This window comes from Gekko japonicus, unplaced genomic scaffold, assembly GCF_001447785.1.
Source record: "Gekko japonicus isolate JY-2015 unplaced genomic scaffold, Gekko_japonicus_V1.1 scaffold4914, whole genome shotgun sequence".
Lineage (NCBI taxonomy): Eukaryota > Metazoa > Chordata > Lepidosauria > Squamata > Gekkonidae > Gekko > Gekko japonicus.
In genome coordinates this window covers 13,423-25,078 of record NW_015175518.1, presented here as the reverse complement: position 1 = coordinate 25,078, position 11,656 = coordinate 13,423, and positions in this window count along the sequence as shown.

Genomic DNA, 11,656 nt, shown 5'->3' with positions numbered 1-11,656 from the left:
AACAATTGCATCCAACAGGAGAAGAGGATGAGAAGAGCAACAAGGGGAGTGATGATGAAGTACTTACTGGAGAAGATTCGAACTCGGAACATGTGGCAACTGCCCCCAAGCAAGGATATTGATTGAGGGAAAGAAAAGGCAAATGAGATGCTAATTTTCTCTGAAATTTGACTTTTGATTCTTATTATCTAACCGTTCTTGTGCATGGTTCTTTACTAAGTCAGAATACCTGGACTTGAATTATTTAAGCGATGTTAGCAATCACCTACAATGTAACAAATTACTTTTTTAAATTCAAAGTTATTTTATTGTAAGCATTATATGACCCCCACCTCTTGGGTTTTTAGTGGTTTACCTTTACTTTCTCCCGTAGTTTATAGTTTTCCTTTCCCTATTTTTCTTGTAGGTTTTAGAAAATAAAAATTTTGAAAAACAAAAGAAAGTATCACCACTGGGACTTTCCTATGTTATTTTCAAAGATGGGGACATAGAAAGCAGGACTTGGGAAGCCAGGTCTCCTGTGATGGGGGAGAAATTGACAGTATTTGAGATATTACTGGCAAGCTGTCAGTCAGCCATGAGCAGCAGTGTTAGATCTATCTGATCTAAAGTGACAGTCAGGAGTCAGGTGACTGGCAGATTGCATCAGACTCTGCCATAATCACCATGAGTCAGCTAAATGTAAATTGCTATGTCCTGATTGGTCAGTGTACATATATATTGAGACTTGTACAGCGCTACACATCTCTTTTGTGGGATCGTTTGTCTGCGTAGCACCTTGTCAGTCTGAACAGTGAGTTGGATTCAGAAGGACTGTATATATGTTCCAGTGTCCAGTGTAAATAAACTGTAAATACTCTGTACATATTTAAACAGAGTCTCTGCTACTTTACGGTGTTTCTAACTACCGTCAGGGTTATGGGCCCAGAGTTCTGAGCGCCTGCGCTGAGCTGTGGAGAGTCGGTCCTGTTTGGACGTGATACTTTCTGGAAACAGCGGCATGCTGGACGACAAGCTGGAGGACGAGGTGTCAGAGCAAAGCTTGGAGAGCTCTGTGGAGTCTGAGGAGGAGCCGGAGGAGTTGCCCAGGACTGGTCAACAAGTTTTGTACAGTGAGTACACAATGTCTCAAGCTTCAACTGCATTGCTTGTGGATAAACTAAGAAATGAAAACTATTCAGTATGGTCTCTAAAAATGCAGCATTTCCTTAAAAGAGAGGGGCTGTGGAACTTTGTAAATGCACCCCCCACTGCACTCCGGAGGAGACCGAAAAGGATGAAAAAGCCTTGGCTATAATTGTGCTGAGTTTATCTGACCAGCAGCTCATGCACGTAACTGATAAAGACATAGCAAAACAGGCTTGGGACAGTTTAAAATCTGTTCATGTGCAAAAGTCAGCTACGTCTCTAATAACCTTGACTCGTAAACTCTATAGGACTGTAATGTTACCGGGTCAAACAGTCCGTTCTCATGTGGATAACTTATCTGAACTTTTTCAAGCTTTGTCTCTGCGAGGCAAACAGATTGCACAGGGCGACAGAATCTTTATATTGCTGAGTTCATTGGCTGAAAGGTTCAACGGGCTGATTTCTGCTTTGGAAGGAGTTGCTGTTGATCAGCTCACGTGGCAAATAGTGGTGGGCAGATTACAAGACCAGGAACTAAGATTCCAAGAGTTGGCAGAGGTCCATCCTGGGAACTGTTCCAACAAGGAGAGGAGTGCTTTTGCTGGCAGTGTTCCCGGAGCTGGCAAGCAGCCAAACAGGACACCTGCAGTGTCTAACCAGAAGTTATGTTTTAAGTGCAATTCTACAAAGCATCTAGCACAAGAGTGTTCTTCAGCATGGAGGCGAGGTCAGAAAGACACGCATGTTGAGACATGTAACAAGCTTGGAACCCACGTACCCCAGCAGCACGACTACTGGACCTGATAAAAACAATATCCGTTGGATTATCGACAGTGGAGCTTCCAGGGTGTTTGTGAGAGACAAAAATGTATTAAGTGATGTGCACCCTACTGATCTAAACACAATCTGTCTTGCAGATGGCAGTGCAGCCTCTGTGAGCTGTGCAGGCAGTGTGTACTTACCAAACCTCAACTATACATTTAAAAATGTTCTCTGTGTACCAGATCTTGAGAATAACTTGCTTGGCATTAGTGTGCTTGATGAGGAAGGGTTCAAGATAACTTTTGAGAACAAAAGCTGTACAATTTACAAGGGTAATCAACTTGTGTCTACAGGTAAACTACAAAATGAGGTGTATGTGTTAAACAATAAAAGTGTGCAAGCACAGTCAGTGCTAAAGGATAAGGGTTTACATGATGAGTGCATACATCTTCTCCACAGGAGATATGGTCATGCGAGTTTCCACACATTACAAAAAACACTGGCTTGTTTGGGGGAAACTACTGTTAAAAATGTACCAATTATCTGGAATGTGATGTTTGTAAGTGTTCAAAATCGCATGCACACCCAATGGCTAAAGTGAGTAACAGGATAACAAGTGAACCACTTGCTTTAGTACATGCTGATGTAGTTGGACCATTTCCAAATAGTGTGTCTTGGAATAAATTTGCGTTAATTTTGGTTGACGATTATTCAAGATTTGGATGGGTGTTCCCATTAAGTAAAAAATCAGAGGTGTGTGCAACCATTAAACAGTGGGCAGCTAATGTGCAAAGACAGCTAAAACGCCCTATATGCGCTTTTCAATCAGATTTTGGTGGAGAGTTTGTTTCAAATGAACTAACTAACTGGTTTAAGTCCCAAGGGATTAAACACAGGATCACCAACGTTGGGTCCCCAGCGGAAAATGGCATCGCGGAAGGAACGGGAGGCTTATTGCAGACAATGATGCATTCTGTAATTGCTGATTCTAATCTACCATTTTCTTTTTGGGCAGAAGCTATAAAATTTTGTTGTTATAGCTTAAATCGTTTGTGGACCAGCAGCATTGATAACATTCCATATATAGCATTGTATGAGAAAAAGCCTAGCATAAAACATTTGAGAATCTTTGGTACTCAGGCGCGGGTTAATATTCCACTGAGCCAGAGGCGCAAAGGAAAAACAAGAGCAGAGAAGTTAACATTTGTAGGTTATCAAACGGGTATGAAAGCTTATTGCTTTGCAACTAAAAACAATTTGTTGAAATACAGCAGGTCTGTGAATTTCTGTGAGAATCAGAATTGGTCAAAGATACATGCCAATGAATTGCCTTCTACAGTATTGCTACCTTTGACACCAATTGCTGAGAATGCTGACACTAACAGGGAGATTAAACAAGAAGTTTATTCCCCTAGCAGGTTACAGTCTGAGCCAGAGCCTGAGCAGAGTGCGCAGCAGCAGCCTGTAAGGATTTCTACTCGTGCCACCAAGCGCATACTGCCACAGCGTTATGGAATTAATCATGTTTATATTCCACAGAACTACAATGATGTTTTAACTCTAGATGGGGAACAGAAGATGGCATGGTTGAATGCTATGCAAGCAGAGTATAACTCTTTGTTATCTCACAAAGTATTTTCTCCCACAGAGTTGCCGGAAGATAAAAAGGCACTTGGTTGTAGATGGTTGTTTAAAGTTAAACACACCAGCAGTGGTGACATAAAATACAAAGCCCGTCTGGTAGCGCAAGGATTTTTGCAAAAAGAAATAAGTGATTTCAATTAATGTCATGCTTCCATGGTCAGAATGGAATCTGTAAAAGCAGTGCTTGTAATTGCATGTGTCAACAAGATGTTTGTAAATCATTTTGACTTTGAAACTGCTTATCTAAACGCACCATTAAAAGAGGAGTTGTATTTAAAGCAGATACCAGTTGAGTGTGAATCTCCAAATGTAGTGTTAAGATTACACAAAGGACTTTATGGGCTGAAGCAAAGTGCTCATCTCTGGGGAGAGTGTTTGAGCAATGCATTAGCAAAATTAGGGTTCACACAAAGTGTTGCAGATCCATGTTTATACAGTGTAACAATTGATCAAACACAATGTTTTGTTTTGGTTTTTGTTGACGACATTTGTTTTCTGTATCATAATGAGAAACAACTTAAATGGATCATAAAACAATGCAGGCACAATTCAAGATAAAAGATCTTGGAGCTATTCAAAATTATTTAGGTGTTAAAATATCCGAGAATTCTGATGGCATGTTTGAACTGAGTCAAGAAGACAAAATTGTGCAACTGTTAGAAAAATTCAATATGTTTGAGGCTCATAGTGTGGCTACTCCAATGTCCACAGCATATTGTACAGAGAAAGATGAGAGGCTGTTTTTACAAAAAGATCTCTATCAGTAATTAATAGGATCTCTATTATACCTAAGCTGTTGTAGCAGGCCAGATATTTGCACTGCAGTTCATTGGTTAACTCAAAAATTTGCTAATCCATCAGAGGGAGACTGGTTAGGAGCAAAAAGAGTTTTGAAATATTTAAAAGGTACAGTGCACAACAAACTGGTTCTTAATGTGTCTAGTGACGAATCACTTGCAGCATACACAGATGCAAGTTGGGGTGAAAGGCCTGATGGAAAATCAACTACTGGTTATGCAATCTATATGTTTGGTGCTCTAGTAGCCTGGAAATCTATTAAACAAACTCATGTAGCTACGAGTTCATGTGAAGCGGAATATTCATCAATGAGTGATTGTTTAGTTCAAATTGAATAGTTTAATCAATTATTGTTAGATTTGAATGTACCATGTAAATTGCCTATATCTGTATATAGTGACAGTTCATCTGCTAGGCAACTTGCTGACAATCAAGGAATCCATACCAGGAGCAAACATATAATTGTAAGATACCAAAATGTAAGAACAGCTGTTTGTAAAAAGTTTATTATGCTACAACAATGTACTTCTGTAGACAATGTTGCAGACTTGTTTACTAAGAATCTACCAGAGGAAAGATTTGTGAAGTTATGTGAAAAGCTGCACATGACCAACTGAAAGCTTGGGAGGCGTGACAGTATTTGAGATATTACTGGCAAGCTGTCAGTCAGCCATGAGCAGCAGTGTTAGATCTATCTGATCTAAAGTGACAGTCAGGAGTCAGGTGACTGGCAGATTGCATCAGACTCTGCCATAATCACCATGAGTCAGCTAAATGTAAATTTCTATGTCCTGATTGGTCAGTGTACATATATATTGAGACTTGTACAGTGCTACACATCTCTTTTGTGGGATCGTTTGTCTGCGTAGCACCTTGTCAGTCTGAACAGTGAGTTGGATTCAGAAAGACTGTATAAATGCTCCAGTGTCCAGTGTAAATAAACTGTAAATACTCTGTACATACTTAAACAGAGTCTCTGCTACTTTACGGCGTTTCTAACTACTGTCAGAAATGTGGAGAAAATTTCCATCACTCCAACAGTGCAACATCACTTCCAGCAATATAAGAACACTCCCAAGCTGTGAACCTGATCTTTGATGAAAGCCTCTCTAGACACAGCCAAGATCTCCACCTCAGTTGACTATATCATCACCCAACAGTAAATCAGTCCTGTCTGGAGTGCCAAGGCTGGCTCCAGGCTCTCAGTTTGAACACACACACACACACACACTCATCCATGGTGAATGGCCTGAAAAGGAGAAATGAAACTGTGCATCATGAATCATTGGCCCACACCAACTGCGTTTCCCAAATCCATGTAAACTGTACACGTTTTTACAAATTTCCGCCTGCAGAACATTATTTTGCCTCCTAAATAACATGCTGAGTGATAGAACTTTCTGGGTCAGTCAATCAGCAAGCAGAAGAAACTGAATAACGGTCTACCCCAGGGCTCAGTCCTCGCACTAGTTCTTTTCAATCTATAAATCTCTGATGTTCCCGAGATGATATCCTGGAAGTTTGCTTATGCTGAGGACATGGCAACTGCACTAAAGCACAAGTCAATTGAAAGGATTGAGGAAATACGGACAAGGGACCTTGAAATTTTTGGCTGACTAGTACTGTAAATGGTGGCTCATCCCATGTCCAGAAAAACAGAATGCTCCTGTTTCCATTTCAATAACAATCTTGCCAACTGTGAACTGAATGTTTACCTTAATGGCACCCAACTTACACACAACCATACACCTAAGTACCTTAGCATTACCCTGGACAGAACCTTGCATTATAAATGCCATCTTACTAATGTAACGGCAAAAATACGCACATGAAACAACATTCTCCAAAAATTATGTGGTACAACTTGAGGTGCACTTAGATGATCAGCTTTGGGGCTGGTGTATAGTACTGTGGAATATGATGTTTTAGTGTGGTTCAACAGTCCTCATGTCCACAAATAGTTGTATGGATGCTTTTTTGCAGCTTTGAGAATGACAGGAATACTCCATCCATGAATGTTAGCTTCATAATGTGTCTTTTGTAGGACCGGCAAAAAAAAAGCATCCATACAACTATTAAGAAAGCTGTCCCCCTTTCCCCTAGCTCTTTTTCTATGAAATGACCCCTGGGGCTTTTAATTCTAGAAACTCCCTTTGGGGCTTGACTTTTAAAACACTGATGTAAAATGGTCTGGTAGTTATCAATCTGTATGTACTGTTATTGCTTATTGAATGTAATGAATATTTATACCTGACTAGGATGAAATAATGATACACTATGCACTTTACTAAATGATAATTATAAATATAACACATTAGTTTGTTATAAGGTTTTTGCAGTGTATATTTATTTGTTGCTAGATTCTCCTAACACAGCAGCTCGGGTTTCTTCAACCGCGAGGTAGGGCCTGGGGATCTCCCGCTTTCACGATTGATCTCCAGCTGACAGAGATCAGCTCACCTGGAGAAAATGGCTGCTTTGAAGGGTGGACTTTATGGTATTGTACCATGCTGAAGCCCCTCCCCTCCCCAAACCCCACACTCTCCTAGATCCACCCCCAAAGTTTCCAGGTATTTTCCAACCCAGACCTGGCAATCCTATAGGTCCCACACCCATGACAACTGATCTCTGTTATTGCTTATTGAATGTAATGAATATTTATACCTGACTAGGATGAAATAATGATACACTATGCACTTTACTAAATGATAATTATAAATATAACACATTAGTTTGTTATAAGGTTTTTGCAGTGTATATTTATTTGTTGCTAGATTCTCCTAACACAGCAGCTCGGGTTTCTTCAACCGCGAGGTAGGGCCTGGGGATCTCCCGCTTTCACGATTGATCTCCAGCTGACAGAGATCAGCTCACCTGGAGAAAATGGCTGCTTTGAAGGGTGGACTTTATGGTATTGTACCATGCTGAAGCCCCTCCCCTCCCCAAACCCCACACTCTCCTAGATCCACCCCCAAAGTTTCCAGGTATTTTCCAACCCAGACCTGGCAATCCTATAGGTCCCACACCGATGACAACTGATCTCCCACAGTCCATTCTGTGAGGAACAGTTTGAACCAGTTTAGCATGCATCCCCTGATACCTACTTCTGCCTCCAAGCACCTCAACAAGACGGTATGATCTACTGTATCAAAAGCTGCAGATAAGTCCAACAAGAGCAACAAGGAAGCATGGCCTTTGTCTACACTTAGATGGACATCATCAACTAAAGCTAGCAGAGCCATCTCTGTCCCATAACCCGGCCTGAAACCAGACTGAAAAGGGTCTAGAGCAGATGACTTATCCAAGAATACCTGGAACTGGTACTCAGCAATGGCTTTGTGAACATACTTCTTGTAATTACTAAAATGGTGTTATCAGGGGTCATAATTATGATCAGGATAAGAGGTATTAAATACATTAACACTGCATGGGATCCTTACTTCCATCAGCTAACTGAGGAGTCCCTTTCTGGAGGAAAATACTCCATCTGGAGCAAGCCTGTTGACTTAGAGGAAGGGAGTCGTAGGATACAAGCCACTATATTATCTGTGACTCCTCTTTGATTTTCCGCACATACATATCCGCACACACATACAGTACAAATGTAGATCCAAGAAAAGCAGCTTTCCTCTCTCTTTGTATTCTAAATTTTAAAGGGATTTACTTACCTTGAGACATTATCTAAGTGGTCTTTCATTGGCTTCCCTACAACAATACATGTCTCAAATACATCTGTGTGATTGTTGAACTAAAAATAATGTCTAACCTTTTTGGCCTGATACATTACCACGTTTGTTTTTCATTGAGGTTTTTTTTAATCCCCTGACACATTCATATTTATGGAGATTAGTTCTTTGGCTCAACTTTCCCAAGCACCGTGTAGAATGACAAGAAAATCCCTGTATTATGCTGAGTAAAAATAAAAACAACACAACCGAACAGGATAAACTCTGCTATTGTCAAATTACAAGATCCTGTAGAAAGGAGATTATTCAAATGGAACACAATGTGAACTTGAACAAATAAACCACCAGCTTAGAGACACATAGAGATGTAAAGAGATAATGTGACAGCCATCATCTTGGCAGATGCACCAGAGATAAAACCAGAGACAACCGAAAGTGTTTTGTTTTCTTTAAACCATCTCTCTATAATGCAGGCTAAAAGTACAACATAAACTCATCCTGGCTTTGTAAATCTGCTATTCTTGTGTTCAGTCCACTGGGAATATGATGGCCTGACATGGAGCAAGCAAACAACCCCTTCACTTGATTACAGTGGCAACTGCTCTGCCTGGTATTAGTGTGTCTGCCATAAACAGAAACCATTTATTGATTCATCTGTGCAATTATCCAATCAATAGTTCTGTCAAAGGTTTAAAAACAGAGTTCCAGTTACTCAGATCCGGCTGTCTGGGTACTCTGCTCTGGCTGGTGGCTCATTCCGCCTGTCCATTTATTTTATTTATTTAGTACATTTTTATTCTGCCCTTACTCCAAGGAGCTCAGGGCACCATACACGCTCTCTGATGCTCCATTCTACTGGGAGGAAAGTACATGATAGAAAAACACAAAAAATGTTTAGTCATGCCGGCCACATGGCCACGGAAACGTCTTCGGACAGCGCTGGCTCTTCGGCTTTGAAACGGAGATGAGCACCGCAACCCTAGAGTCGGATTCGACTGGCTTTCGAGCAAGGGAACCTTTACCTTTAAAGTCTGCTAGTTGGTGACCTTGATAAGAGAAATCTTTTCTGCATCTATTCCACATCAAGTGACCTTTTCCTTGTTGGAGAGGCGACAGCCTGCTAAGAGTCTAGTTACTGTAAATACTGCTGAAAGAGTGTTTTAGTCCACTTGTACCCTAAGGAGAGCTGTGGAGCATTCTCTAGTGTTTACTGGATGTTTTTCTCCTGTAGTTCCCCACACCTCTTGTTTCTCTCTCTCTCTCTCTCTCTCTGCTGTATGTGAATGTTCATGGAAGATTGTGAAGCTGTGTTTTCTAGGATTCTCTGGGTGTGCGACCCTGTTTTGGGGCCGTCCAGAGTTCCTTCTTCTTTCTTGGACTGGTATTTCTTTCCTAGTCCTTCCACTTGCTGGATGAGAAAAGATCACTGTGCCACCCAGGGCACTCTATCTGCGGCGGAGCGGAACTACGCCCAGATAGATCGCGAGGGACTTGCAATCGTGGCCGGGGTCAAGAAGTTCCATGACTTCATCTATGGCCAGCCCTTCACGATCGCCACAGACCACCGCCCGCTCCTCAGCCTGTTCGCGCCCGATCGCAGAACGCTGCAAGTCCTCTCCCCGCGGGTCCTGCGTTGGACCATCTTCCTGGCGGGCTATGACTACCGGATCGAGCACCGTCCCGGAAAAGCCATGGGCCACGCAGACGCCCTGAGCCACCTGCCCCTGCTGGACATTGTGGAGGACCCAGCCCCAGTGCACCGGGTCCTGCAGATGGAGGACCTCCCAGCCGCGCCAATCCAGGCCACAGACATCGCCCGCCGCTCAACCCGGGACCCCATTTTATCCCGGGTGCTGGGCTGGGTGGTGAGGGGGTGGCCTACAAAGGTGGAGGGGCCTGAGTTCGCTGTGTTCACGGCACGCAGAGAAGAGTTGTCGGCGCACAAAGGCTGCCTTCTGTGGGGAGACCAGGTCATAGTCCCCAGCACCCTGCGACAAAAGGTATTACAAGCGCTGCACGAAGCTCACCCCGGCATTGTGCGGATGAAGGGACTCACGCGGAGCTACGTCTGGTGGCCGGGCATCAACGCAGAGGTTGAGGCGTGGGTGAAAAGATGCCCCACTTGCCAAGCTGTGAGGCCCAGCCCGCCGGAGGCACCCTCCCAGTCCTGGGAATCCACCCGCACCCCGTGGTCCCGGCTTCACATAGACTTTGCTGGACCATTTCATGGACTGTTGTTTTTGGTGACGGTGGATTCCTACACCAAGTGGCTGGAGGTAAACCCCGTCTCCACAACTTCCTCCAAAGCCATCATCCGACAGATCTTCGCCACCCACGGCCTGCCAGACACCATCGTCTCGGACAATGGGACGGCTTTCACGTCGGAGGAGTTCCAACAGTTCCTCAGCGGCAACCTGATTAGGCACATCAGGTCAGCACCGTTCCACCCCGCGACCAACGGCCAGGCAGAACGAATGGTGCAGACAGCGAAGGAAGCGCTGAGCCGCCTGACGGAGGGGGACTGGGAGCAGCGCATCGCACAGTTTTTCCTGGCGCAGCGCACCACACCCAACCCGGTAAGCAGCTGCTGCCCAGTGGAACTCCTCCTGGGACAAAGACCATGAACCCTGTTAGACCACCTGCACCCGGATCGGGCCCCTGAGTCGCGGAACTCGCACGAGCAGAGGGAAGCACCCCGTGGGTTCTTCCCAGAAGACCTGGTCTTTGCAAAAAACTTCGGCAGGGGCCCAGCATGGCTAGCGGGCCGCATCATTCGTCCCTTGGGCACCGTCATGTATGAGGTGTCCACCGAGTGTGGGCAAGTGCTGCGGAGGCACATTGATCAGCTTCGGCGGCGCTTGCTCCTGGAACACATCAGCGAGGAGGGTCTGGAACTACAGCCAGGCCTCGAGAGGGACTCACAGCCACCCACCATGCAGGACGTTACTCCGGAAGAGCAACCGACCCTTACTCCAGCCCCGGAGGTCGGGGAGGAGGCCTCAGCGGCCAGCGTGGCAGGGCCAGAGGAGCCCCCACAGGTAACACCCCAACACAGCTGGCGGGCCCACCGAGATTCCAGTACCGACCCCCCGACGGTCCACGAGAGAGCGACGGTCCCCATCTTCTTTAAAGGACTATGTGACCTACGTGGTTCCAAACTATGGGGGGAGGGATGTTGTGTATGCTGACCACCACTGGGTGGCCAGCGAACAGCCAGAGCTTGACTCTGGAAGAACAATAGGGACTAGGCTCCTAGTCCCTCCACTGGGGAACCAATGGGCACCGTGGCGGGAGATTCAAACCCACCAACGGGGTCCAGGGGTATGTCCCTGGAGTGTATATAGTTGGCCGGCCGGCCATTAGCCAGTAGTCTTGTTGTGTACCAAATAAAGCGTGCTTTGCACTATGCCGGTCTTTGTCCTTCGTCCATGCACCAAACCCACTACACAATATCTGCACTGAGAAATTCTTGGAGATTTGGGGGTGGAGCATTTGGAGGGTAGGCTTTGGAGAAGGAAGGGGCATCAGTGGCACAGAGTTCACCCTCCAGAGCAGCCATTTCCTCCACAGGAACTGATCTCTGTAGTCTGAAGATCAGTCGTAATTCCAGGAGATCTCTAGTCCCCACTCAGAGGCTG